Source organism: Chionomys nivalis, chromosome 21 (assembly GCF_950005125.1).
Source record: "Chionomys nivalis chromosome 21, mChiNiv1.1, whole genome shotgun sequence".
Lineage (NCBI taxonomy): Eukaryota > Metazoa > Chordata > Mammalia > Rodentia > Cricetidae > Chionomys > Chionomys nivalis.
Genome location: NC_080106.1, coordinates 12526818 through 12553989, shown reverse-complemented (window position 1 = coordinate 12553989; position 27172 = coordinate 12526818). Strand labels below are relative to the sequence as shown.

General features: G+C 43.7%; 1 pseudogene; it reads left to right on the top strand.

Annotated features, from left to right (window-relative positions):
* Positions 1-5255: 5255 nt before the first annotated feature.
* LOC130863937 (cobalamin trafficking protein CblD-like) lies at positions 5256-6130 on the top strand (annotated as a pseudogene).
* Positions 6131-27172: the final 21042 nt, after the last annotated feature.

The window sequence follows — 27172 nt, the reverse complement described above, 5'->3', positions numbered from 1 at the left end:
GATGTTATTTTTCTCCTCTATTTTCCAAGAACACCCACAAAGACTTTGCTAGAGTACTATGATAAAAGCTGACATACCTTCTCTTAATGACAAACACAAGCAGCTCCTCAGGGTGACTCACTGGCAACCCTCCCTTCCTTTACAATGTCTCATTGGCTCAATCCACTTCCTGTCAGAGGATTCCCTCCCTGAAGAAAGCCTGGAACTTCCTGAGTTGACTTGGAAGTCCTAGCTAATGTTGATAATAACGCCAACATGGACTTCTTGCTCAGTTAGAAACTTGAGCCACTACAATGTCCTGAGAAGAGAATGGAGGCTTCTAGAAGACCATAAGGTTTAACAGACACAAAATGTAATAGGCAAGTATCTGGGGGGAAATGAGAATCAAGCAAACTGAGGATGGCTTCAAGTCTTGTTTTCTATCTCTCTTCCCATCCCTGGAACATGCCCACAGCATTAAAGTTCCACATTGTACTCATATCTTTCATTTGTCCCCAGAGGGCCACCTGCCATGGCTTTCTCTGACCTAGAGATTGTTATGTCTGAGTTATCATCCATTGACTCTCCCTCCCACTTTCTTTTAAAATTATTTATATATTCTTATTTTATGTGTTTGGGTGTTTCCCCTATATGTACGTACATCACAAGTGTATGCCTGGTGCCCATGGAGGACAGAACTGGAATTACAGACAGTTGTGAGCTGCCATGTGGGTGCTAGGAATCAACCCTGCTTCTTCCAGAAGAACAGCCAGTGCTCTTAGTCGCTGAGACATCTTTCCATCCCCATCTGCTTCTTGCTGCATACAATGAATGAAGGGCATGGACGAGGTCAAGCGGGTAGGAGGGTGCTGAAGCTGAGCAGTTACTGTGTAGATACCCAAGGAAGACAGCTGTTCTAGTTTGTTTACTGTTGCGGAGATCAACACCATAACCAAAAGCAACTTGGGGGCGGGGGGAGAGCGTTTATTTCCGCTTACAAGTCCAGCTAACAGTCCACCACTGGGGGAAGTGTGTGCAGTAACTCAAGGCAGGATCAAGAGGCAGGAAGCAAGGAGGAGGGTTGCCCTACTGGCAACCCTCACAGATTCATGCCTGACTAGCTTACATAAACCAAGACACCTGCCCAGGGGTAGCATGCTCCCCATAATCTGGACCTTCCCACACCAATCAACTCTCAAGACAATTTACCACAGATAAAGCCAGAGGTCAATCTGATCTGGGAAGTAAGTCCCTTAAATGAGACTTCCTCTTCACAGATGACTCTAGGTTGTGCCAAGTTGGCAATATAAATTAGCCAGGGTAGCAGACAGGCATGTAAACACCCCCGTGTTACCATCATGCTCCCTGCCTTTGTCCCTTTAGGCCTGGGATGGCGATGCCTAAGGCTATAGCTATCCCAGCTTGATTCTCCGAACTTTGCCCATACTTTTGTGAGAAGCAACTTTACTGACTGTCCTCAGGCTATCTAGATTAGCGTGCATGTCCTCCTCTCTGCTGGAATGTCCGACTGACCATCTCTGCCTCATGATGTCATGCTGGTGCTCCAGAAAGAACATGGGTATCACCTATAAGCAACTTGAGTAAGAAACTGCTGGCCAGAGGTACACAGACCGTGGCTCAGATACGGAATCAGTGACAGCTTCAGGACACAGGGTGTCCTGAAGGTTAAGCAAATGTCAGCTTTCATCCCCTTGACACAGGTAGGGATTCAGTACAGTTTCATTGTTCCCAAAGCATTGTGATCAACTCCATTGAAATGCCATTCCTAGAGAGAACACTTCACCCAATCAGAGGACATGATCCTATTGCTTTCCAAACACCCACAGGGCTGGGCACACAGCAGTGCAGTTGGTGTAAGAATGGTTTCATTGCTCTAAACAGTAACCCGGCTTCCCTTAACCGGCCTTTCCTCCCTCCCTCTTCCACCATCTCTAGGCAACAAGCAATTCACTTTCTATGACCATAGGTTTGTCCACTCTAGAAAACTCATATAAACAGAACTCTGGGCTGTGTGGTGCTCAGCACATTTCAAGGTTCGGGCACATTTTGCCATGTAGTAGGATTCAATCCTCTTTCAGACCACGTTTTGGGCCACTCACTGGCTGACGGACTTCCGAGTTGCTCCTGATCTTTGGCTCTCAGGAGGCATCTGCTCTGGAGATTCAGACCTGGGTATTTTGTGCAGGTCTCTGCACCCCACAGTAATCACGGTCATTATGATAATCGGTGCCCTCTTCCTAATCACTCATGTGTAAGGAGAGTTGGCTCTTGAGGAATGAAGAGCCACAAGGCCAGGGACTTTGACTAGATGATCATCAGATTATTGTGGTCCTGACTCACAGAAAGCTGAAGGAAGAACAAACAAGTTATTCTCTAATGCTGACTTCTGCTCCAAAAGGTGTCCCACCTCACCGCAGTCAAAATAGCCATTTCCAAGAAACAACAACCAAAGCTTGTTGATGAGGATAAAGGAAATGGAGCCCTTCTCTGGTGCTGGTGGAAATGCAGATTAGTCCAGTCAACCATGGGAACCAGTACGGTGGTTCCTCAAAAATAAAAAACAGAATTACGGTGTTATTCAGCCACGCCACTCCTGTGTATGAACCCAAAACAATCAAACAGCTTATTATATGATGCCGGCACACCCATGTTCATCGCAGCACTGTAAAACAGCCGAGCGTGACCTCGACCTTGATGCCCGTCCGTGGGTGAATGGATAAACGTGGAGCACATCAGATACCACGGAGTTTAGCTCAGCCATAAAGAACAAACTTGGGTCATTTGTGGGAAGGAGGACGGGTCAGGGAGCATCCTGTTAAGTGAAATATAAACAAGTATTACCCATTTCCTCTCATGTATGGAATCTGGGGAAGGAGGTGAAAGCAAACGAGGTGATTGGGGATAGAAACGGTAAAGAAAAGAGGGATAAGGAAGGGTAGGAGAGTGAAGATGATCAAAACACATTATATGCATGTATGGGCATACTATAATATGAAGATAAAATGTAAAAAAATATAAAACAGGGGCTGGAGAGATGGCTCAGCGGTTAAGAGCACTGCCTGCTCTTCCAAAGGTCCTGAGTTCAATTCCCAGCAACCACATGGTGGCTCACAACCATCTGTAATGAGATCTAGCGCCCTCTTCTGGCCTGCAGGCATACATGCAGACAGAATACTGAGAATACTGTATACATAATAAATAAATAAATAAATTTTTAAAAAAATATATATAAAACAAACCACTTAAGGAGTCTGGCATAAAAGAAAGTTTAGTAAGAATATGTGATAAAAAATCTAAGATGTAGAGAGGAAGCAAGTTTCACATGGAGAAGCTGAAGGGGTGGCTCGGCATTTAAAAGCACCCTGTGCTCTCTCAGAAGAGCTCAGTAACCAGCATCCAACAGGCATCTCATGGTCACCTTCTTCTGGCCATGGGCAGCCACACTCATGGGCACCCGCACTCATGGGCTCCCACACTCATGGGCTCCCACACTCATGTGTGCCCACATTCCTAGGAACCCCCACTTACGGGTGCCCACACTCATGGGCACCCCCACTCATGGGCACCCACACTCACGGGCACCCACACTCACGGGAACCCACACCCATGTGCATATCCATATATACAATAATTAAAAAGAGACGTAGGGAGTAAGAGTCAAGGGGTATTTATTCCCATAAAATAATTCTACAAAGAAAGACCATTTAACTGGAATGGCCATGATCTGACCTCTAAAAGACCTCACAAGGAAAAAAAAGTAAGTAAAAGATCTTAGAACATTCTATGCTACAGTAAGAAAGAAGTTAGCCCTCCCTACAAGTACATATACCCCCCCCAGAAGAATTGTACCTAATGTCGCTGCTAAACGAACTGCAGAATGTGTGAAATAGAAGTCAGACTCCTGAAGCCCTAGAGTCTATGTCACCCTGAAGGACACAGGAGGACACACCCACATGCTGAATGACAGCGAGTATGCCTTGCTCAAAGGTCCTCAGAGCCGAGCATTCCGTACTCCTGTCCTTGACAACTCAGACACACGTAAAATTGATACGTGACTCTTCAAATGAAGTTTTTATTTTCCAGTAAATCCCTGTTGATCTGAGAGAGGGTGGTATGGGGTCTCTAAGGACAAGGTGTGATGTGACAGAAGCAGAAGCAAGAATAGAGCGGCACTGAGCGTTAATGGCTTTTCCTAGCCCTGCTTTTCTCCTTTGGCCTCGATATCTGAGCCATCATCTCATGGTCAGCCAGAAATGACCTTTGTCCCATGAAACGTATGCACTTTTCACACTATGGAATAGCACCAGGGAAAGGCTTTCTTCACCTGGCCATTATCACCCACATCACCACAGACAGCCGTCACCACAGACAGCACAGCATCACTCCCCGTCTCCTTCAGCCTCGGGAAGCCCTTCCTCAGTTACCATAACAAGTGACTTTGTAAAATAGACAACAGTTTAAAATAACAAAGGCATAACGAGCACATGACAATTTCATCACACACTGTTTTGCGGTGTGTGTGTGCATGCATGCGTGCCTGCATGTGAGTGTGTGTTTGTGTGTGTGTGGGTGTGATATCAATCTTGGGTGTTGTTCTTCAGCAAGCAGTTGGTTTTTAAGACGAAGCCTCTCCCCAGGACCTGGAACTCATTGATTCTGCCAGGCTGGCTGGCTACCATGCCCCAGGGAGCCTGCGATCTCCACTTGCCCAGGGCTGGGATTACAATCACAATACCGTGCCCAGATCTTTATGACTGAGCTCTTCCCCAGTCTTGTCTCATACATTCTTACATTCAAACTCCTGAATAAGAGATCCTCAATTAAATCTCATAAAATTGAGGCAAATTACGCTGGGCATGATGCACTTAGGAAGCTGAATCAGGAGGATTGCTACGAGTGTGGGGTCAGCTTGGGTTACACGGTGAGCTGCAGGCCAGTTGGGGACACAGTGTGATACACTAATAAAAAGGAGATAAAGAGGCAAATGGAATAGTTAAGAAAAATATCTACCGCTCATGGCCAATTAGATACAAGCAACATATCTTCTACGTGTTGAAAACAATCATAAATCAATATATGAATTATAACTTTAAAAATAGCATTGGGGCTATTAGTTCAGTTGGTAAAGCAGTTTCCTTAAAAGCATGAGACCCGCATTCTGATAGGGGACGGGGAGAGGGCTGGGCGTGGAGCTCCTGTGGTGACTGGGATTCTTTACACAAGGGGAGAATTTGCCCCAATCTTCTTCACTAGAAATGGCTCATGTGCTCTGTAACAGGGCCAGACTGGTTTCCTATCTCCCAGGATTCTGTTCTTTAGTAAAAACAGTTATCAGTCCAAAAGCCTTTCCAACTGCAGGGTCTCATGTGGCCACCTCACCCCTGGATATATGCTCCCGAACATAAATAGTTTCCTGATGAAACTATGGGACCATTTGGACCTCAGGATCAGAGATTCCGGCTTCCTGGGAATATGGGCTTTGATTGTCACCTCAATGGTGCTGCTTCACAGAAGAAAAGCTTGACCCATAAAACTTTGCTTGTTGTTTTAGCAGAGCCTCCTTCAACGGAAAGACCGGAATTTGTAATGGCACAATATGGGAATGCGTGTCCAAGTACCGATGCACGTGTGAACAAAAAATTAACACTGCAGAAACTTACTTTGAAAATGCCAGAGTTGAGTGTGTGATCCAAACAGGTCTGCAACTGCCACAAAGAGATTTTGAGTCACATTTTTTGGAAGTGGCTAATAACAAACTCAGGATTCTGACTGTGACACAGAAAACGGAAAAGGATGTGACCGTTTGGAGTGGAGGCGTAGAACTTAAAAGAGAGATGCTCTTCAAGAAGTTCATTCATGGCGCTAAGGATGCTTGCTATGCTTGTCAGGCTGGAGGATATTGGGCTGACTTCATTGACCCATCGTCTGTTTGGCATTTTTTGGACCATGTACAAACAACATGCTTTTTGAAACAGATGAACGTTGCCAGCATTTAGGATTCTCTGTTGATGTCCTTGGCTGCTGTGAAGTGACCCGTCACAGTCTCTGGGGTACTCAGGTGTTTGTAGGAAGTCTCTTCCCTCATGCAGCAGCAGACAGCCATATCATGCAGAAACTCAGTGTAACCTAGCCATGCCCTGTGATTATTGCAGCTCTGACTGTCTCTGTATAAACACTGTTGAAGAAGGAACTCAGCTTCTATGGGATTCTGGTTTCTAGGTCTTTATTTCATCATTTATGGGTTTACATCAGCAGGTGGCTTAGATTGCAATATTGCAAATGCTACTCATATTCTGGAGGATGTGTTGAACACACCCATGTTCTGCAGAATGTGGTCATCTACAGTTAACCACATGTATGTGGTATGTGTGGTCTCTTATTGTTAATTCTCCCCTTTATTGTAAAAACTTTATTAGTTTAATTATTTTTCCAAAAATAAATCATACATTTTGCTATGAAAAAAAATCATGAGACCCTGAGTTCAACTCTGAGATTCCATGTAAAATGCCAGGCATGGTGTGTCTGCTTATACTCACAGTGTGGGAGGCAGGAACAGGAGGATCTCTGGGCTCACTGATCATCCAATTTAGCCAATTGGAGAGTTCCAGGCCAGTGAGAGACCTGTCTCAAAGGAGGTGGCATTCCTGAGTATGATACCTGAGAATGTCCTCTGGCCTCTACACACGTGTACATGTGCATACACATACATACCCACAAGCACACACATATGTTATAAAAGAACAGTTACATGGTCAAGACATAACCTGGTCCGAATCTTATTTAAAGTAAAGACACAGGCTTCATTTAAGATGCACCAACAGAATTTTCAAATGTCCTTTATTAAATCAATATTGAATGAAAATTAAAACAAGAATATTAGAGATGTTGGCAGGCAGATACAGTAGATGACAGAGATTCCACTAATGAGTAGATATTTCTACAGGAAAAAAAGAAAGCAAATAGACAGAAGCAATGATCCAAAACACAGGAAAAGAAAGGATTAAAGCTAAGCATTTTGAGAAGGGAAGAACCAATTGCACCCTGGGAAGAGTAGACAAGTAAACATCCTGCCCCAGCTGACGACAATTATTCAAAGGACAATAAATTAACAGGGGCTTAGTGGGTAAGAGCACTTGCGACACAAACTCCAGACTGTGATTTCGGATCCCAGCGTCCACACAGAAAGCTGGGCATGGCAGCCGTGAGGGACTGACGGCATGAAGACAGATGGATCCAGGGACTCAAGGATCAGTCAGTCTAGCTGAAAAAAAAACCCAGGTTGAGAGAGAGAGAGAGAGAGAGACAGAGACAGAGAGAGACCCAGGGAGAGAGAGAGAGAGAGAGAGAGAGAGAGAGAGAGAGAGAGAGAGACCCTGCCTCAAGGAAATAAGGTAGAGTACAATAATAGAGGACACTAGGCACCTTCCTCTGGCTTCCAACACAGATGTGTGCACCTGTACACATATACACATATGAATATAATACCCATAGGAGGGAGAGAGGGAGAAAGGAATTAACTGAAGAGGATCTTTGGGAGTAGACTGCCCAGAAGTCAGGGCGTGAGACTCCCTTGGAAAGGGATTCCTGTCTGCTCTCATTACCTTCACGTCTGTTCTGGTAATTAAATGATTCCCTGTGACTTCCACCTCTACCACGGAATCCTTCTTGCAGCCCAGTATGAAGGTCACAGTTCAAGCCTGGCCTTGTTGGATTCTCTGCAACTTTCGATGCCACGGACTACTCTTCCTTACAGATATGAAGACCCCAGCTACAAAGCTGTATGATTTTCTCATTTCCAGACCACTTTTCCCAGGTATTTTTACTCATGCCTCCTCTTTTCCTGGAATTTCTTTCTCCACTCTTTAGACAGCTTCCTGGGCTCCTCATGGCTGCTCCTGATACAGTTTCTCCAGACAGCTCCATCTTCTCCCTGAGCCGCCACGCCACCTGTTCTGCTTTCCATCCAAACCAAAAACTTGAGGAGGAAAGGGGTTCATTTCATATTATGGGTTACAGCCCATCCCCGAGTCTTCACACCAAGGCAGGAACCTACAGCAAGAGTTTGAATCAGAAACCGTGACAGAGCACTGCTTACTACTGGCTTGTGCTCTCAGAGTTGCTCAGCTCAGGCCCGCCTGCCTAGGGATTGCACCTCCCACAGTGGGCTGAGCCTGCCTGCCTAGGGACTGCACCTCCCACAGTGGGCTGAGCCTGCCTGCCTAGGGACTGCACCTCCCACAGTGGGCTGAGCCCGCCTGCCTAGGGACTGCACCTCCCACAGTGGGCTGAGCCCGCCTGCCTAGGGATTGCACCTCCCACAGTGGGCTGAGCCTGCCTGCCTAGGGACTGCACCTCCCACAGTGGACTGAGCCTGCCTGCCTAGGGATTACACCTCTCACAGTGGACTGAGCCCTCCTACAATGATTAGCAATGAAGACAATGTCTCACAGACACAGCTATGGACAATTTGATCTATGCAATTCCCTCTTCCCAGGTGACTCTAGAGAATCAAGTGGACAGCTGAAGCTAACTATGGCAGCATCTCTAGGACAACGTCCTCCAGTTCAGGGCTATCCCAAAAACTCTGAATTTATGTTTTATTTCTCTAGTACAACTAATCCTGACCTCCTCATTTATTTCCTTTATCAGATTTACTCCTAGGTTGTTATTATCTAAGTCAATAAATGGCATTAACTATTTTGTTGTTCAAACCATAAATATGTGATTTTTTTTTTAATTTTGTATATACACTGTGTGGTGGTGTGAAAAAAAATGCCCCCCAAAAGGACTGGCACTATTAGGAGGTGTGGCCTTGTTGGAGGAAGTGTGTCACTGTGGGGGAGGGCTTTGAGGTCTCTCTTGCTGAATCTTCCCTGGGTGTGACTATTAGCCGACTTCCTGTTGCATGAAAGATGTAGTAGCACCCCCTCTATTCCTCCAGCACCACATCTGCCTGCAGGCCGCCATGCTCCCCACTGTGATGACAAGGGACTGGACCTCTGACACGGCAAGCGAGCCACCCCAATTAAATGCTTTCATTGGGAAGAGTTGCCATGGTCATGGTGTCTCTTCACAGCAATAGAAACCACACTAAGACACTGAAAGACCTTGGTCCACTGCTGTTTTTCACTTCCATATATCTCTCTCCTCAATCACTGTCACCTCAATCCAAGACACAAGCACCATTCAATCAGGATCTTGCTGTGAACAAATGTTTATAAAAAAGCTGAGCGTTCAAAAAGTGCAGTGGAAAAGAAGGAATGCTGAGGACTAGGGTTCAATCCCCAGCATCCACATGGCAACTCACAACCATTTGTAACTCCAGTCCCAGGGGATCCTGAGCCTTTCTCTACCCTCAAGGACACTTCATGCACATAATACATGGACATACATACAAGCAAAACATTCAGACATGCAAAACAATAATGATTTAAAATAAAATACAGAAATGAGATTATTTTCACAGATTATATGACCTTATATAAAGGAAGCCACAAGAAATCATTGCAACTAATTAATCAATTAATTCAACAAAATTGCAGTTGGTTACCCAGCAGGGAAATAAAGGAAACAATTCGAAGTACAACAGCAGCCAAAAGAATAAACTACTTCAGAATAAATTTGGTCAAGGAGATATCAGATGTGTCCACACAAAAACTACAAGACAGCCAGGCATTTGGATACACACCTTTTATCTTAGCATTCCTGAGGCAGAGGTAGGTAGCTCTCTATGAGTACAAGGCCAGCCTGCTCCATAGTGAGTTCCAGGCCAGTGAAAGCTACATAGTGAGACCCTGTCTCAAAAATAAAACTACAAAACATTCCTGAAAGAAATAAAAATAGTATCTCAAAAATAGAAAGGGATACAGAAAGATGGCTCAGTGGGTAAAGGTGACTGCCACCAAGTTTGAAAATCTGAGTTTGGTCCTGTAACCCACACAGTGAGAAGAGCAAATCAACTCCTTTTAAACTGTTCTCTGACCTACATACATACGTTGTGATACAGGAGCCTAGAGACACAAACACACACAAGCACACATACACACTCAATAAATAAATAAATGTGATAACATTTAAAAAATACTAAGCATCCCATGTTCATGGATTGGAGAATAATATTGTTGAGATGATAGTACTCCCTAAAGTGATCTATCAAATCAACAAATAATTCAAAAGTTACTTCAAAATGAACTAAAGTCTTAAGTCCACAGACTGAAACTAAAAATTAAAAAAAAAAAATGGGGAAAATACAGATAAATATTTATCACCATAGAAGATATGGAACAAAAAGCTCCCCGAGGGTCTGGAGAGATGGCGCAGCAGTTAAGAGCACTTGCTGTTCTTTCAGAGGACCTGGGTTCTGTTCCCAGTACATAGTGACTCACAGCCATCCCTAACTCCAGTTCCAGGGATCCAATTTCCACTCCTGGCCTCTGGGGGCACCAGGCACATATATGGTATACATACATGCAAGCTGCCAAAACACTCACACACATACAAACTCAAAATAAAATAAAATAAAAAAACTTTTTAAAATTTAATAAATGAAATAAAGGGCTAGTGAGATAACTCGGCTGGTAAAGTGCTAGTCATGCAAACATGATGATCTGAGTTTACACCCCAGAACCCATGGGGAGACAGAGAGCAAAGCTGAGGCTGGCTTAGGGAAACAGAGAGAGGAGGCCAGCCATCCCAGCCAGCCAGCTCTGGGCACAGTGAGAGCCATGTCTCAAATATTGCTATAGAGAGCTACTGAGCTGCAACACCTGAGGTTGACCTCTGACCTACAGGTGCAGACACACTCACAAATAGGAACAGTACTCTAAGTGCTTAGCAATGCTATTTCTGCTTGTGTGACTTTTAAGTTAACTGAAAAGGAGGAGGGAAGGAATGAAGTAGAGAGGTAGGAAAAGAGGGGAAAGAAAGGGAGGGAGGAGAGAGAGGAGAGAAAGAAAGGAAGGAGGAGAGAAGGAGGGGCGGGAGGAGAGAGGGGAAGTCAGGGAGGGGAGAAGGAGGGAAGGGAGGAGAGAGGAGAGAAGGAGGGGAGGGAGGAAAGGAGGGGAGGGAGGAAAGAAGGGGAGGGAGGAGAGAAGGAGAGGAGGGAGGAGAGAAAGAAAGGAGGAAGAAGAGAAGGAGGGGAGGGAGGAGAGAAGAAGGGGAGGGGGAGAGAAGGAGGGGAGGGAGGAGAGAGAAGGAGGGGAGGAAAAGAAAAACACAAGAAAAGGACACAAGTGAAGATTAAACTGGTTACTAAGCTGCATCAGAGACAACCAAATTTCTCTAAAACCTTATCATATTCCTAGATGGGAAATATTTGGTATTGCAAAGCATGAAAATTTCCCCAAAATTAATCCTTAAATGCAATTTAAATCTAGTCAAAATACCAGCAGGATTGCTCTTACGGAATCTGACAGAGTAATTGTAAAGCTGGTCAGAGTGATAATTGAGTGAGCACAGCCAAGGAGATTCTGAAATTAGCAATAGAGAAGTCACCCCACACCAGAGACGTTCACCTGTTACCCGGGAGTCTGGACCGTGTGCACACCAGAGGCCTGTAACATGGTACTCAACAGTCTGGACCATGCGCACCCAGAAGCCTGTAACACGGTACCCAGGGGTCTGAAGAGTGGCTCAGCTTCCTCCAGCTCACTAGTGAAGGGTTACAGGATAGCTGCAAGCCAGCCAACACCTTCTAACGACCATAACAGCTACATTTGAAATGTCTACATTTTTTGTTTTTAAAATAGAAGACCACATTGGGAATGAACTAAAAAGCCCCACTGTGTAAATGAACTCAAGTGTGTTCACAGAGCTCACTATTTCACTGATCTGTGATTTGGGCTCTGAGCTACGGCACAATTCATAAAAAACAATAACATTTTTATTTAAGAAGGAAATTTGGGACTGGAGAGATAGTTCAGCAGTTCAGAGCACTGATTGCTCTTCCAAAAGACCCTAATTCCATTGGCAAAGCCCACACAGTGGATCACAATGCTTTGTAATATCTGACCCAGGAAATCTGACACCCTCCTCTGGGCTCCAAGGATAGTATATGCACATGGTGCATAGACTTACATGCGGGCAAAACATCATATATGCTCAGTTTTTATTTTTTGACTATTGAAGAAATGTCACCAAGAACCGGATATAGTTGTGAACACCCATGTTCACTGAGGAGGTGGAAGAAGAAGGCTCAGCAGTTCAAGGTCAAGTTGAGGCCAGTTTGGGCTACAGGAGATATTGCCTCAAACAAGACAAAGAAAGCCCGATCAAGAGCAGTTGGGCCACATGATCATCTCATTAGATGCTGAAAAAGCTTTCAACAAAATACAACATCCCTTCATGATAAAGGTCTTGGAGAGAGCAGGGATACAAGGAACATAATAAAAACAATATTCAACAAGCCAACAGCCAACAGCAAACTAAATGGAGAGAAACACCCAGCAAACCCACTTAAATCAGGCACAAGATAAGGTTGTCCCCTCTCTCCATATCTATTCAATATAGTTCTTGAGGTCCCAGCTAGAGAGCAATAAGACAACAAAAAGAGATCAAGGGGATGCAAATTGAAAAAGAAGAAGTCAAACTTTCATTATTTGCTGATGCTATGACAGTTTACATAAGTGACCCCAAAAATTCCACTAAGGAACTTCTGCAACTCATAAACACTTTCAGTGATGTAGCAGAATACAAGCTTAACTCAAAAAAATCAGTAGCCTTCCTTTACACAGGCATCACAACCCCTGACTTCAAACTCTACTACAGAGCTACAGTACTGAAAACAGCCTGGTATTGGTATAAAAACAGACAGGAGAACCAGTGGAACTGAATTAAAAACCCAGATATTAACTACACACCTATGAACACCTGATTTTTGACAAAGAAGCAAAAAATATAAAATGGAAAAAAGAAAGCACCTTCAACAAATGGTACTGACATAACTGGATATCAACAAGTAGAAGAATGAAAATAGATCCATATCTATCACCATGCACAAAACTCAAGTCCAAATGGATCAAAGACCTCAATATAAAGCCAGCCACACTGAACCTCATAGAAGTGGGAAGTACACTTGAACGCACTGGCACAGGAGACCACTTCCTAAATATAACCCCAGTAGCACAGACACTGAGAGAAACAATTGATAAACGGAACCTCCTGAAACTGAAAAGTTTCTGTAAAGCAAAGGGCACGGTCAACAAGACAAAACAACAGCCTACAGAATGGGAAAAGATCAGCCAGAGCTCTGTTCTCCAAAATATACAAAGAACTCAAGAAACTGGTCATCAAAAGAACACATAATCCAATTATAAATAAAATGGAGTATAGACCTAAAAGGGACCTCTAAACAGAGGAATCTAAAATGGCTGAAAGACACTTAAGGAAATGCTCAACATCCTTAGTCATCAGAGAAATGCAAATCAGAACAACTCTGAGATTCCATCTTACACCTGTAAGAATGGCCAAGATCAAAACACTCATGACAACTTATGCTGGAGAGGTTGTGGGGTAAAGGGAACACTTCTGCATTGCTGGTGGGAGTGCAAGCTGGTACAGCCCCTTTGGATATCAGTATGGCAATATCAAATTAGCAAACAATCTTCCTCAAGACCTAGCAATACCACTTTTGGGTATATATCCAAAGGATGCTCAATCATGCCACAAGGACATGTGCTCAACTATGTTCATAGCAGCATTATTTGTCATAGCCAGAACATGGAAACAACCTAAATTCCCCTCGACCAAAGAATGGATAAGGTAAACGTGTTACATTTACACAATGGAGTACCACACAGCAGAAAAAAATGACACCTTGAAATCTGCAGGCAAATGGATGGAGCTAGAAAACATCATTCTGAGTTGGTAACCCAGACCCAGAAAGACAATTATCATATGTACTCACTCATAAGTGGTTTTTAAACATAAAGCAAAGAAAACCAGCCTACAAACCACAATCCCAGAGAACCTAGACAACAATGAGGACCCTAAGAGAGACATACATGGATCTAATCTACATGGGAAGTAGAAAAAGACAAGATCTCCTGAGTAAATTGGGAGCATGGGGACCATGGAAGAGGGTTGAAGGGGGAGGGGAGAGGCAGGAAGGGGAGCAGAGGAAAATGTAGAGCTCAATAAAATAAAAGAAAAGAAAAGGGGAAAAAAGAATAGTTTGGGGCTAGGTAATGTCATTTAATTGAAGGATTCTCACCTGGCAAGTGCCTGGCCCTGGGTCTGAACCTTAGCACCATACAAAAATTAAACACCTACAGGGTAACACTACACAGAGACAGAGACTGTGTTAAATAGACTAAGGATTACAATAAAATAGTTTAATATAAAATTTAAAAGGCTCAAAACAGCAACACACACACACATAAGTGTTCAGTAACTATCCTGTCTCAACTCAAGAAGAAAAACATGAATTATTTAACATTTGCTCCGAGGAAACCAACTAGTCATTTGTAGGAAGAAATAAGGCTAATTTTATAAGTCACACTACACACAAAAATGAATCCCAAATGGATTAACGAATTTAGCTTCTTCCCACACTGAACAATTATTTACAAAGGAGAAACTGACATGTGCGCTCCGCACAGCAAGACCGTGAGGACGTAGCAAGGAAGAGAACCCCAGCTCCTTTGTTCTCATGGGTCCCACAGTCAGCGGAGACCTGTGAGAATTTCCTAGAAACTAGAAATACATTCTGATATGACATGGTAGGGGTCCTGTCCCAGCTACCTCAGGGACAGGCATCTCCCACATCTCTTCCTTTACTTACAGTAGAGTTGGTAAGCTGAGCTCTCTCTGGGTAAGAGACAGCCTCACTCAGTGGACTCCATACTCACCCTGAAGGAACCTTTGCCAAGAAAGGAAATTGGGTTGGGAAAAAATTTAAAAAAAAAAAAAGACAAACAAATAAAATGGTTTCTGTGGCATTTATGAGCAGATGCGCATGAGAAGCCATAGGCTCATAAGATGGCCGAGGGAGCCAGGGAGATAGGTCAACATCTAAAAGGTGCTTGTCACCAACGACCTGAGTGTCACACCTAAACCCCACAGGGTGGAAAAAGGAAAACAACACCATGTAAATTACGCTCGCTCGCTAGCTCGCGCTCTCTCTCTCTCTCTCTCTCTCTCTCTCTCTCCCTCTGTCTCTGACATATACACACTAAATAAATAAATGAATAAATAAACTAATTTTAATTTGTTAGACACAGCAGAGAATGATCTCTCAGAACACAGGGCAAAGGTTGCTCTGAGGAGTTCATTTATCCTGCATCCCAACGACATCTTCTCCATCAGTGTCAGAATCAACTAGCAGACAGAAGAGAAACTCAGCTCTCTCTCTCTCTCTCTCTCTCTCTCTCTCTCTCTCTCTCTCTCTCTCCCTCTCTCTCGCGTGTGCTCTCCCTCCCACACACATACACATGCACACCCCTCAGATTAGGATGTCACCCTAGACCTCTGCAATGAGGTATGGCACATGGCCAAGAAAACTGCCTGCAATTCTAATTCTACCTCCCAACTGTTTCCACCTTAATTGACATGACCACCACAGCACAGAGACCAAAGGTTGCATTGCACAACCCACCATTTAGCTATATAACTGCCTCTGTCACCATGCCAGAGAAGTTCAGAAGACACACCAGGGGCTCTGACCTAACATCAGGGGTGAGATGGAATTCCCCTGAGGGCATCTGAGGGCTCGGGAGGGGGAACTAAACAGACTGTGCCCTAGGACAGTGACAGCAAGGAATGAAAGAATATGCGTGAAGCAGGTAGAGGATGACCCCTGTGTTGGGGAGGAAGAAAGGGAGAGGGAGAGTTGACAGGGGTGAACCAAAGAATTTGGGAGTTTATCCTCTGTGGGCCTGAGGTCAAGGCAGTGGTACCAATGACTTAGGTATTGGCCCATGATAGGCTGTAGCCTGTTTGCATAATCACAAACACAGGAGAGAGTCCAAGTTCAGCAGGAGGCAAAGCAGAGAAACAGCAGGAAAGCCCAGGAAATGGAAAAAAAAAAAAAAAAAAGGCCCGGGAATTTGATCTCTTACTAAAGGAAGGCTCTGGAATGGAAAATCAAATATGGGATCATCCACTTAAGAATGGTTTCTGAAGCCACGAAGGTGGGGCAGGTGTCCTGAAAAGGACATCTCTCTTTCCCTAGAGAGAAAAGAATCTGGACCTGAGTCTTGTGGAGCTCCAGTTCTTGAAGACAAGGTTAGAGAGAGAAGTACACAAAGAAGACCTGGAAGAAAGTGTCCAGCAGAGGTAATGGGACACTTAGCCAGAATGTGTGTCCAACAAAGGTAATGGGACACTTTACCAGAACGTGTGTCCAGCAAGGTTACAGGACACTTTACCAGAATGTGTGTCCAGCAAAGGTAACGGGACACTTTACCAGAACGTGTGTCCAGCAAGGTTACAGGACACTTAAAGAGAACATGTGTCCAGCAAAGGTAATGGGACACTTAACCTGACTGTCAGCTTGATGGGGTTTGGCATTACCGCAGACTCACAGAAACACACCTCTGAGTGTGTGTGAGGCCTTTTCCAGGGATATTTAACTGAAGAGGAGGGATCAACCCTGAAAGTGAGCAGCACTATCCATGGGCCAGAGTCCTGGAGCCAGGACTGATTTCTGTGTTTCCTGTCTGAAGATGGAATGTGAGCCGCTGCCTCTGACTCCTGCCGCCATGCCTTTCCCACTATGATGCGCTGCACCTTTAAACGGTGACCTTTAAACGGTGACCTAAAACAGCAAGGTAGCAATGATACCCACAGAGAAAGGAGTCTGAGAGGCCCAGGCCAAAGCAGAAGAACCCAGCCCTGTTTAGTGCCACAAAGAGACCAGAGGTGCTGAAGGCCAATCGATGAGGTAAGTACATCTTAAAATGGGGTGACTATTCTGCAAGCTTTTATTGCATACTTGTATCCACAAGTGCATGTGCCTCTGTATGTATGTATGTGTGTATGCATGTATGTATATGTGTGTATGTTTGATGGGGGAGAGTCTTCTGTTTTGTGTTAATTTCATTGGTTAAATAAAGAGACTGCCTTGGCCCTTTAATAGGACAGAAAATTAGGTAGGCGGAGTAAACAGAACAGAATGCTAGGAGAAAGAAGCCCAGTCAGTGAGTAGCCATGATTCTCCCACTCCAGACAGACACAGGTTAAGATCTTTCCTGGTAAGCCAGCTCATGGTGCTACACAGAATATTAGAAATGGGTTAGATCAATATGTAAGAGCTAGCCAATAAGAGGCTAAAAGTAACGGGCCAGGCAGTGTTTAAAAGAATACAGTTTCTGTGTAATTATTTCGGGTGTAAAGCTAGCCGGGTGGCGGGACGCAGCCCGCCGCTCCTATTACTACATATGTTGGTGTGGGAGACAGGAAGAAAAAATCAGACTGGCAAAGGCATGCTCTTTGCAGAAGCTGGCTAACAGATTCATGTGAGTGTATGTATTTTTTACATTTATGTAATTTTGAAAGGCTCCATAATAGTCAAGAATATAACTATGGGATGAAAAAAGCTGATACAATATTCAAAGGAATGAATGTTCCTTTTGACAGTTAAACCAATTCTTGAAAAAAAAATGTTACTTTACGACTGAGAAAGAAAGAAATATCAGATGCAATAAGGACTAGAAAAGCAAGTCACAAAAACACATTTTAAAAATGTGGGAAGCAGCCGGGCGGTGGTGGCGCACGCCTTTAATCCCAGCACTTGGGAGGCAGAGGCAGGCGGATCTCTGTGAGTTCGAGACCAGCCTGGTCTACAAGAGCTAGTGCCAGGACAGGCTCCAAAACCACAGAGAAACCCTGTCTCGAAAAACCAAAAAAATAAAAAAAATAAAAAAAATAAAAAAAAATTAAAAAAAAATAAAAAAATAAAAATGTGGGAAGCAGTAGAATGCATAAACAGGCTGGTATTATTGTCAACAGATGAACATTTATTTGAGAAAAGTTATAGGGGCCATCAAGATGGCTCAGTGGGTAAAGACACTTGCCGCCAAGCCTGACAATCTGAGTTCAATCCCCAGGACCCACATGGCAAAAAGAGAGAATCAACTCTCACAAGTTGTCTTTTGACCTCTACTTGTGCACTGGGATATGTGCTCATGTGCATGCAACCACACACACACATGCACACAGCAAATAAAGGTAATTTAGATTTTTTAATAGAATTTGTATTTCAGAAAGGCAAAGCATTTCTCTCCTAACCAACCCCCAAGGGGTCTTTGTGTGATGGTTCCTTTATACTTAACTAGGTCTTGGTCAAACATCATTTCAGGGTATGTGATGAAAACATTTCAGAGAGGGGCTGGAGAGATGGCTCAGAGGTTAAGAGCACTGACTGCTCTTCCAGAGGTCCTGAGTTCAATTCCCAGCAACCACATGATGGCTCACAACCATCCGTAATGAGATCTGGCGCCCTCTTACGATGTGTGGGAAGCAGAATGTTGTACACATAATAAATAAATAAATTAAAAAAAAAAAAAGAAAACATTTCAGAGAGAAAACAGCATTTGATTCAATGAATTGAGTAGACAGTTCTGCCCTACCCTGGATGCACAGGCACCCTCTAATCCTTCCAGGTTAGTGTTGTCAGTGTGACAGAATCTAGACTAACTAGGACCTGGCTCTGGGCTTGCCTGTGGGTGACAATCTTAATGGAGTTAACTGAAGGGAGGAAGGCCCGCCCACTGTGGGCAGCACCATTCCTTGGCCTGGATCCTGGCCTGTGCAAAGGAAGCTGAGTAGGAGCACTGACTCACCATCCTCTGAGCACACTGATTGTGTGTTCAGCCTTGACTTTTTTGTTGCCTTCACCTCTCTGCCATGATGGACGATATCCTAAGCTGTGAGTCAGAATAGACCTATTCTCTCTTAAGTTGTATTTATTAAAGTAGTTTATCACATCAATGGAAAAAGAAGCTAAGGCAAAGAGCCTGAATAGAACTGATCAGCAAAAGCTGAATACACCCTGACTCTGCCCAACTATTCCAGCTAAGACATCAACTCCATTCACATCTGTGCACTCCTGTTTCTCGGGCCTCCAGACATACAGTGAACACTCTGCCCCTGGTTTATTAGCTCTTAGGACATTGAACTGTTCCACAATCTTACCTGGGTCCCGGCATTACAGATAATAGTTCATGAGTTTTATCCAGCTTCCCTACCCCATGACCCAACTAGTACACTAGATCTTTCTATGCACATGTGGTAGTTTGAATGAGAAAAGCCCCACAAAGGTTCATGTATTTAAACTCATGGTCCCCACTTGGAGCTGCTGTTCTAGGAGGTTGTGCAACCTTTAGAAGCTGGAGGAAATATGTACCTGGGGACGGACTTTGGGGTTTTGGAGGGTGGCCTCACTTTCTGTTCTCTTTCTACTTCCTGCATGTAGCTGAAAATGTGATCAACCAGCTTCCTGCCCCTGCTCTGCCTGCATGCTTCCCCTGCCTGTTACCATGCATTCCCCGCTATGATGAACTTCTATCCCTCTGGAGCTTAAGTCAAATTCAACCATTTTCTCTCCCAAGATGCTCTTGATCATGAGATTTTATCACAAGAGAGAAGTAACTAATATAACATAATACTGCATAATTTCACATAAATATTTCATTCTCTTTCTCCAATTAATACAGACTTCTTAGTTGCAGTTGCTGTCCTACCAGGTCACAGACTAAAAGTTCAACAACAGATGTTCCTTCCTGTCTTAATTAGTGCTCTATTGTTGTGAAGAAACACCATGCCCACAGCAATGCTTATAAAGGAAAACATTTAATTGAGGTTGGCTTACAGTTTAAGAGGTTTAGTCCACTATCATCATGACAAGAAGCAAGGCAGCAGGCAAGCAGACATGGTGCTGGAGATGTAGCTGACAGTTCTACATCTTGATTCAAAGGCAACAGGAAGTGAACTGAGTACCACAAGGGGCATAGCTTGAGCATATGAGTCTTCAAAACCCACCCTCATAGTGACACACTTCCAAAAAGGCCACACCTCATAGTAGTGTTTCTCCCTATGGGCCACTCATCCTGATACCTTCACTGTACTGAGTGTCATTTCTCCCCTTCTCAACAATGAGCAGGGTTGTTTCTTAAAGTTTTGCCTTCTTTTTAAATACTTGAAAAAAAGAATACAATTTTCCAATTAAAAGTGCATCCAGAATAAAATATAAGCTTGCCTACTCAGGAGGGTTCTTTGAAACTCTACTTTTATTAACCATGACCTCGTTCCAATCATTAGTCTAGGCCCTGATGAAAAAAAATAACTGATTTATTAGTATTTTTTTCAAAACTCTACTTAAGCTATTCTCAAAATGTCTCATTCTCATCAATTCAAAAGGAAAACATGCAAATGATTAATACGAAAAAATGATCAGAACTCAACTAATCAAGAAAATGCAAATAAAACAACAATGTAATACCTTTCATCTAACAAATTTGCAAATGAGTTTTAAATACCAGTACGGATATTGGCCTTAATGCCAGTCCAGGTGACAGGCATGCAGTTGTACCATGATGCTCAGACTGAAAATTGTTTTGGCAAAATAGAGCAGGGGCATTAAAATAATCATAGCCTTGCCCTCTGTAGATTCCATGAGAAATCTATGCTGGCCATGGAAGTATGAGTCTATAACCCTGTGTATTAGCCAGGGTTCTCTAGAGAAATAGAACCAATAGAATGAATACATATTGAAAGGAAATTCATTAGATTGGCTACATGATATCAACAGGGTAGTCCAATAACAGCTGCCTTCACACTACAGAAGCTGAGAACCCAATAGGCGCAGGTCATGAGGCCAGGTGCCTAAATCCCAGTCTGATGGGCTGCAGGGTACTGGAGAGCCACTTGGGTTTAGTACATGTTAGAAGGCTAAAGAAGCTCTGGGCAGTGGTGGCACATGCCTTTAATCCCAGCACTCAGGAGGCAGCAGCAGGCAGATCTCTGTGAGTTCGAGGCCAGCCTGGTCTACAAGAGCTAGTTCCAGGACAGGCACCAAAGCTACAGAGAAACCCTGTCTAAAAAAAAAAAAAAAAAAAAAAAAAAGGCTAAAGAAGCAGAATGAAAGCAGCAGCAAGATGCTAGCAGGGTAGACTAACATGACATACATGCATACATATATCATACATATACACACACACATGACAACACAATGTGAAAGCAAGAAAGCAGAAATCAAAAGCTTTTCTTTTTCTCACTTCCTTTTTTCTGGGCTGCCACCCCAAAGTACTGCCCATCTTTAGGATGGGTCCTCCCACTGCAGTCAGCTGATCAGGAGGATCCCTCACAGAGGGGTCCAGCAGCTTGCTGGTTAGTTAAGTCCAGATCCAGCCAAGCTGACAGCCAAAATGAACCATCATACTGAGGTCCTTGGGAGAGCGAAGTGGGAGGATCTTGACAATGAGGCTAACCTGGGATGCAGAGTATAATCCTGCCAAGAAGAAAGGAAAAAGAAAGAAAGAAAAAAAGGAAGGAAGGAAGATGGTGGGAGGAGTAAAGAGGGAAAAACAAAGGGATATGATCAAAGACTCACATGCAAAAAGATTGAAGTTACAGGGATTAACAAAAATTGTCCACCTCCTATACAACAGGTCATGACCTTTAAGCATAGAGAAACAGCAAGCCCAGAATGTGGCCAAATAGTTAGGACTCTGAGTCACATAATTCTGCCATTATCTGTCTTACGAGTTGAGTTAGACCTAAGAGTAATATTTTTTAAAAATCATCAATCTGTCCATGCCAGAATGGAGAGGGCTAGAGAGATGGCTCAGTGGTCCAAAGCACTTGCTGCTCTCTGTCGGGAAACCCAAGCCCAGTTCCCAGCATTCAAATCAAGTGTCCACTACTGCCTGTAACTCCAGTTCCAGAGGATCTGATACGTATCCTTGCCTCCACCCGCACTGGGCCAAGTGTCAAGCACATAAATTCACACACACAAACACACACATACATACATACAAACACCTTTAAAAAGATCTGGGAAGAATCAATCTATGGAGCAAATTGTCCTCAAGTTCTCAAAGCTAAGTAGAGTGTTTGGATCATAGATGCTGTGTCTTGTGAACTTAAGTATGATTATGGAGCAATTTGTCCTCAAGTTCTCAAAGCTAAGTAGAGTTTTTGGATCATAGATGCTGTGTCTTGTGAACTTAAGTATGACTTCCTGATAAAAACCTGGCTTGGGCTCCTTCTATTCATCCCTCCCCTCTACCTAACACAGCTTCTCACATGCTTCATTTACAGGAGTGAGTCACATCTGGCCTCGCCATCCTTTTTTGCAGTAGTATTATGACAAACCTGTACGCTTATTCTAGGCTCATTTTGTTGCTGTGATAAAACACTCAGACCACAAGCAACTTGGAGCACCAAAGGGTTTACTTGGCTTAGACTTCCAGATCACACTCAGAGCAGGAACATGGAGGTGGGAAGAATGAGCAGCTCTGTTTGCTGGGTGACTTTCTGGCTTGCTCACCCTGTCGGGTTTACATGCTAACGCCCTTACGTGCCCAGGATCATGTTATCTAGGGAACGGTACCACCATCCATGGGCTGGACCCTCCTGCATCGTTTAATAATCAAGACAATCACCCTTCCCTAGATATACCCACAGCCAATCTAATCTAGGCCATTCCTCAACCAAGGGTTTCCTCTCAGACGGCACCTAGCCTGGGCCACGCTGACAAATGTACACTAACCAGGACACGTATGTGTGCACGCTTCCTAGAGTCAGGGGCTGTAGGCTTATCAGCACTTCACTGCCGAAAACATTTCTCGGGGTTACCGAAATAAGCATGATTTGCAAATGAGGTCACAGATGAAGAAACCAAGCAGCTCCTGGGAAGGGGTCACTAGAGCGAAAACGCGAAGGTAGACAGAAAAAGTCCCTCTTTCTAACACAGTGAAGAGGAAGTAGGCATGTCTGTGTCTGGGTCTGGTGCGGAGGGAGCCTGTGTGGGGCTGCTCCCTCATCTGTCAGGTTCCACCACACAGAGAAGAAGAAAGCCAGGGATCTGAGGGGAGACAGTTCAAAAGACCATCTCTGTAATTAGCTTAATGGGAGATTTAAATTGCCTGGACTACCAGAGGCCACACAGAAAGCGATGAGGTCCTTCGATGCCCACCTGTCTGAACCTCCTGCAGGTCACCCGATGCATCGTGCTTCCTCCCCTAATTACGCTATGATTAAAAGTGGTAAGCCCAATTGCCTGCGAATGGAAACACCGCTTCATCATTTTCAAATACAATTATATTGATCGCCTCACTCGATCCTCACCAACAGTTTTAGAAAGAAGAAATAGCTATGTCTTAAAGCGGGGGAATGTCTGGGGAAAATGAGGAATTATGAGTGCTTCATTTAGTCCTGGCTTTAAAACCAAGCTTAAGAAAAATATAAGTGGGGTGTGTGTGGTGTGTGTGTGTGTGTGTGTGTGTGTGTGTGTACATCCCTATGAAGGGTGGAGGGTAGCCTCAGTTCAGGTGTCATCTACCTTGGCTCAGGGCCTCAGGTCAGGAACATCTCCACCTCTTCGGGGCAGGGTCTCTCACTGGCCTGGAGCTCACCGATTAGGCCAGGCTGGCTGGCCAGCAAGCCCTGGAAATCCTATCTTTGACTCCCCAGAGCTGGAATTACTAACTCATGCCAACATGCATGGCACTTAGACTGAGTCATCCCCCTCCAGTCCCCAAATACTTTTTATAAGCTGCCTGTGTTTATTTTGAGTGCACTTGGGTCTGGTTCCTTCAACACACTGTCACGGCCTTACTTCTACACTGTGGGCCCTTTATCATTTCTCCTGGGAAAGAGGACAGAATCGCCTGGTTATTCATGGAAAGGCTGCCTGGTTTTTTGGTTGACCCTGGTCTCCGCCTTTATTCTCAAAACCTCAGAGAGGTAGATGGTCTCTTGACCTTCATTTCCTTCCTTACTATGGAAACTTATACTTGGTACCTCACCAAATATGCTACCTAGAAATGGTTTCCTCGGGGTTCCAAGTTCAAGTTGTCAGGAATATTTTCCTGTTGCTGAGAAAGGATTATTTTTTCCTGGCTCACAGTTTAAGGGGACACATGTTGTGGAGCATTAGTTTAAGATGCGTGACATTTGTTTATGCTGTGAAATATTTGTTTAATGGTGCAAAGCTGAGTTGCATTCTTTGATGTTGCATTTGTTTAACTCTGTGAAGCTGTGTTACTTTACCTTCCTAAAACACCTGGTTGGTCTAATAAAGAACTGAGCAGCCAATAGCTAGGCAGGAGAGAGAAAAATAGGCAGGGCTGGTGGGCAGAGAGAATAAATAAAAGGAGAAATCTAGAGAAGAGAAAGGAGAAAAGGAGAAGGAGAAGAGGATGCTAGGGACAGCCATACAGCCACACAGCCAGTCATGGAGTAAGAATAAATAAAAATATATATTGAATATATATATATTTATATATAATATATTGAATATATATGTTGAATATATATATTGAATATATATAGAATATATATTGAATATATATATTTCCTTCATATATATATATATGAAGGAAAAATCCCAGAGGAAAAACGTAGTTAAAGAGAAACAGGATAATTTATGTTAGAAAAGCTGGCTAGAAACAAGCCAAGCTAAGGTCAGGCATTCATAAGTAAAAATAAGTCTCTATATATTTATTTGGAAGCTGGGTGGTGGGCCCTAAAAAGACGGGAAGAAACAACTACAGACGCAGTCCCTCATAAAGAGAAAGGAGGACAGTGAGTGGCTCCGGGTAGCAGCAGTGTGCAGGAGCTGGGCAGGGCAGGAAGCAGAGAGCCAAGCCAAGCTACTGCATCCGAGGTGGGCTTTCCCTCCTCAGTCAATCTTCTCTGAAAACACCTTTATAGATATATATTAATGACCTAGGCATGTCATAATCTAATTAAGTTAACACTCAAATAACCATCTTGAGACCAAAAGAGATGGTTCAGCAGTTATAAAGCACCAACTAATCTTGCAGAGGACCGAGGTTCGATTCCTAGCATTCACATGGTGGTTCATAGCCACTCATAACTCCAGTTCCAGGGGACTTGACACCCTCTTCTGGCCTCTTGGGCACCAGACACAAATATAATGCACATGCACACACACACACACGAGGGCAAACATGTATACACATCATGTAAAATAAATAGGTTTTTAATTAACCACCACAGAAGGAGGATATCAAGTTTGCACACTGCCATAAAATGCCCCAGCCTCACAAGGAAAGCAGTTCTCTGTCACTGCAAAGAGAGTGTCTACAGTTCTTCTCAGAGAGGTGGGGTGTGGAGGGAACAGGAATGCTCCAGAACGTTCAGAGACTGTATCTATTGCTCTTCCAATAATTAGACCAGATTGACATTACGTCTGAGTTTACAGGTGACTTTTCAAAATTGCGCTTCATAAAGGTTAACTTCTGGACTGACAGCAATCCCATGATGGTGGCTTAAATGAGTAATATCTCCCACAGGCTCGTGTATTAAAACAGTTGATCCTTTGTTGGTGAGGCTGTCTGGGGAGGTTGTAGAACCCTTTGAAGATGGAGCCTTGCTGGAAAAAGTAGGTCAGTGGGGCAGGGTGTGAGAGTTTATAGCTTCACCCAGCTTCCTGGTCCCTCTCTTTGCTTCATGTTTGAGGTTGTAATCTCTCAAATTCCTGCTCCAGAAACTCAGTAAGCAGCACCCCTGCATGGCCTCTGCATCAGCTCCTGCCTCTAGAGTCCTGCCCTGTTTGAGTTCCTGTCCTGACTTCCTCGAGGATGAACAGTGATATGGAAGAGTAAGCCAAATAAAACCTTTCCTTCCCGAGTTGTTTTTGGTCATGGTGCTTATCACAGCAATAGAAATACAGTAACACATTTACTAAAGATGTACCTATTACTTCAAACACCATGAAATATGGTACCGTGTAGTCCAGATCCTGGTCTCAAGCTCATTATACAGTCAAAGAAATAACCCTGAACCCCTGATCATCCTGCCTCTACCTCCCAAGTGCTGGGATTACAGTCAGGAGCCACCATACTCCATTTCTGAAGTGTGTGTGCATACATGTGAGTGCAAGTGCCCTTAAAGTCAGAAGAGGGTGTTGGATGCTCTAGAGCTGGAGTTACAGGTAGTTGTGAGCTGCCCACTGCCCTCTTCTGGATGCCATTAACACTGCACTTATATGCACACGTGCACACAAAGACATGTACATATACACATATTTTTTAAAATATTAAAAATAATATTTAAGAATAACATGTGTAAGTGAGACACTCTAAAGTCCCAGTTCTGTGAAAAATAATGCCACTTTTTGGAGTTAAAAGTGCTTTGGAAAACAATATCAAAAATGCTTCATTGCTCCTGAGTACCAGCTAGATTGAAACACCAGGAGACAAACTGCATGACCTAAAATAACTGCTATATGCAAGAACATCATTATCATTGGTCTCTTCTCCTTCCCCTATGGGCTGTATGGTGGAGGAAAAAGTGTCTTGTTTCCTATAACAAATTATTCCTGTTGCAAATTTGACTGTGTCAAATATACTCCTAAGCACAGTGCATATAATAAATAATTCCTTTACGCTAGTTCCCAGTTTAAAGAGTAAGCCCCTTCAAGAATAGCTTGTTCTCCTAATTCTACACACCCCATCTTCAAGTACAAGAAATTCCTCAGAAATTATGGTCAATTTCAGAGGAAATTTTAAATATTTATTTTATCTTTATTAACGTGTATGTACATCTATTTATGTATATATGTGCAAAGTATGTGCAGTGCCCTCAGAAGCCAGGAGGGGGTATCATATCCCCTTGTGTTAGAATCACTCGTGCTCATACCGAAAGTGCTAAGAAGACTCCATAAGTTTAAAAGAAAATATATTAGAGAGCATATGAGGTAATAGTAGTGATGAAGATAGGGAAGAGTTGGGGAGAGAGGGAATAAAGGGTAGAGTTGATCAAAACATTTTATATATATGAAATTCCTATATATATGAAATTCTTAGTCAAAAATAATTTGACTTAGGCAGTTTGGATGCTCACCTTACTAGACCTGGATGGAGGTGGGAGGTCCTTTGACTTCCCACAGGACAGGGAACCCTGATTGCTCTTTGGGCTGACGAGGGAGGGGGACTTGATCAGGGGAGGGGGAGGGAAATGGGAGGCGGTGGCGGGGAAGAGGCAG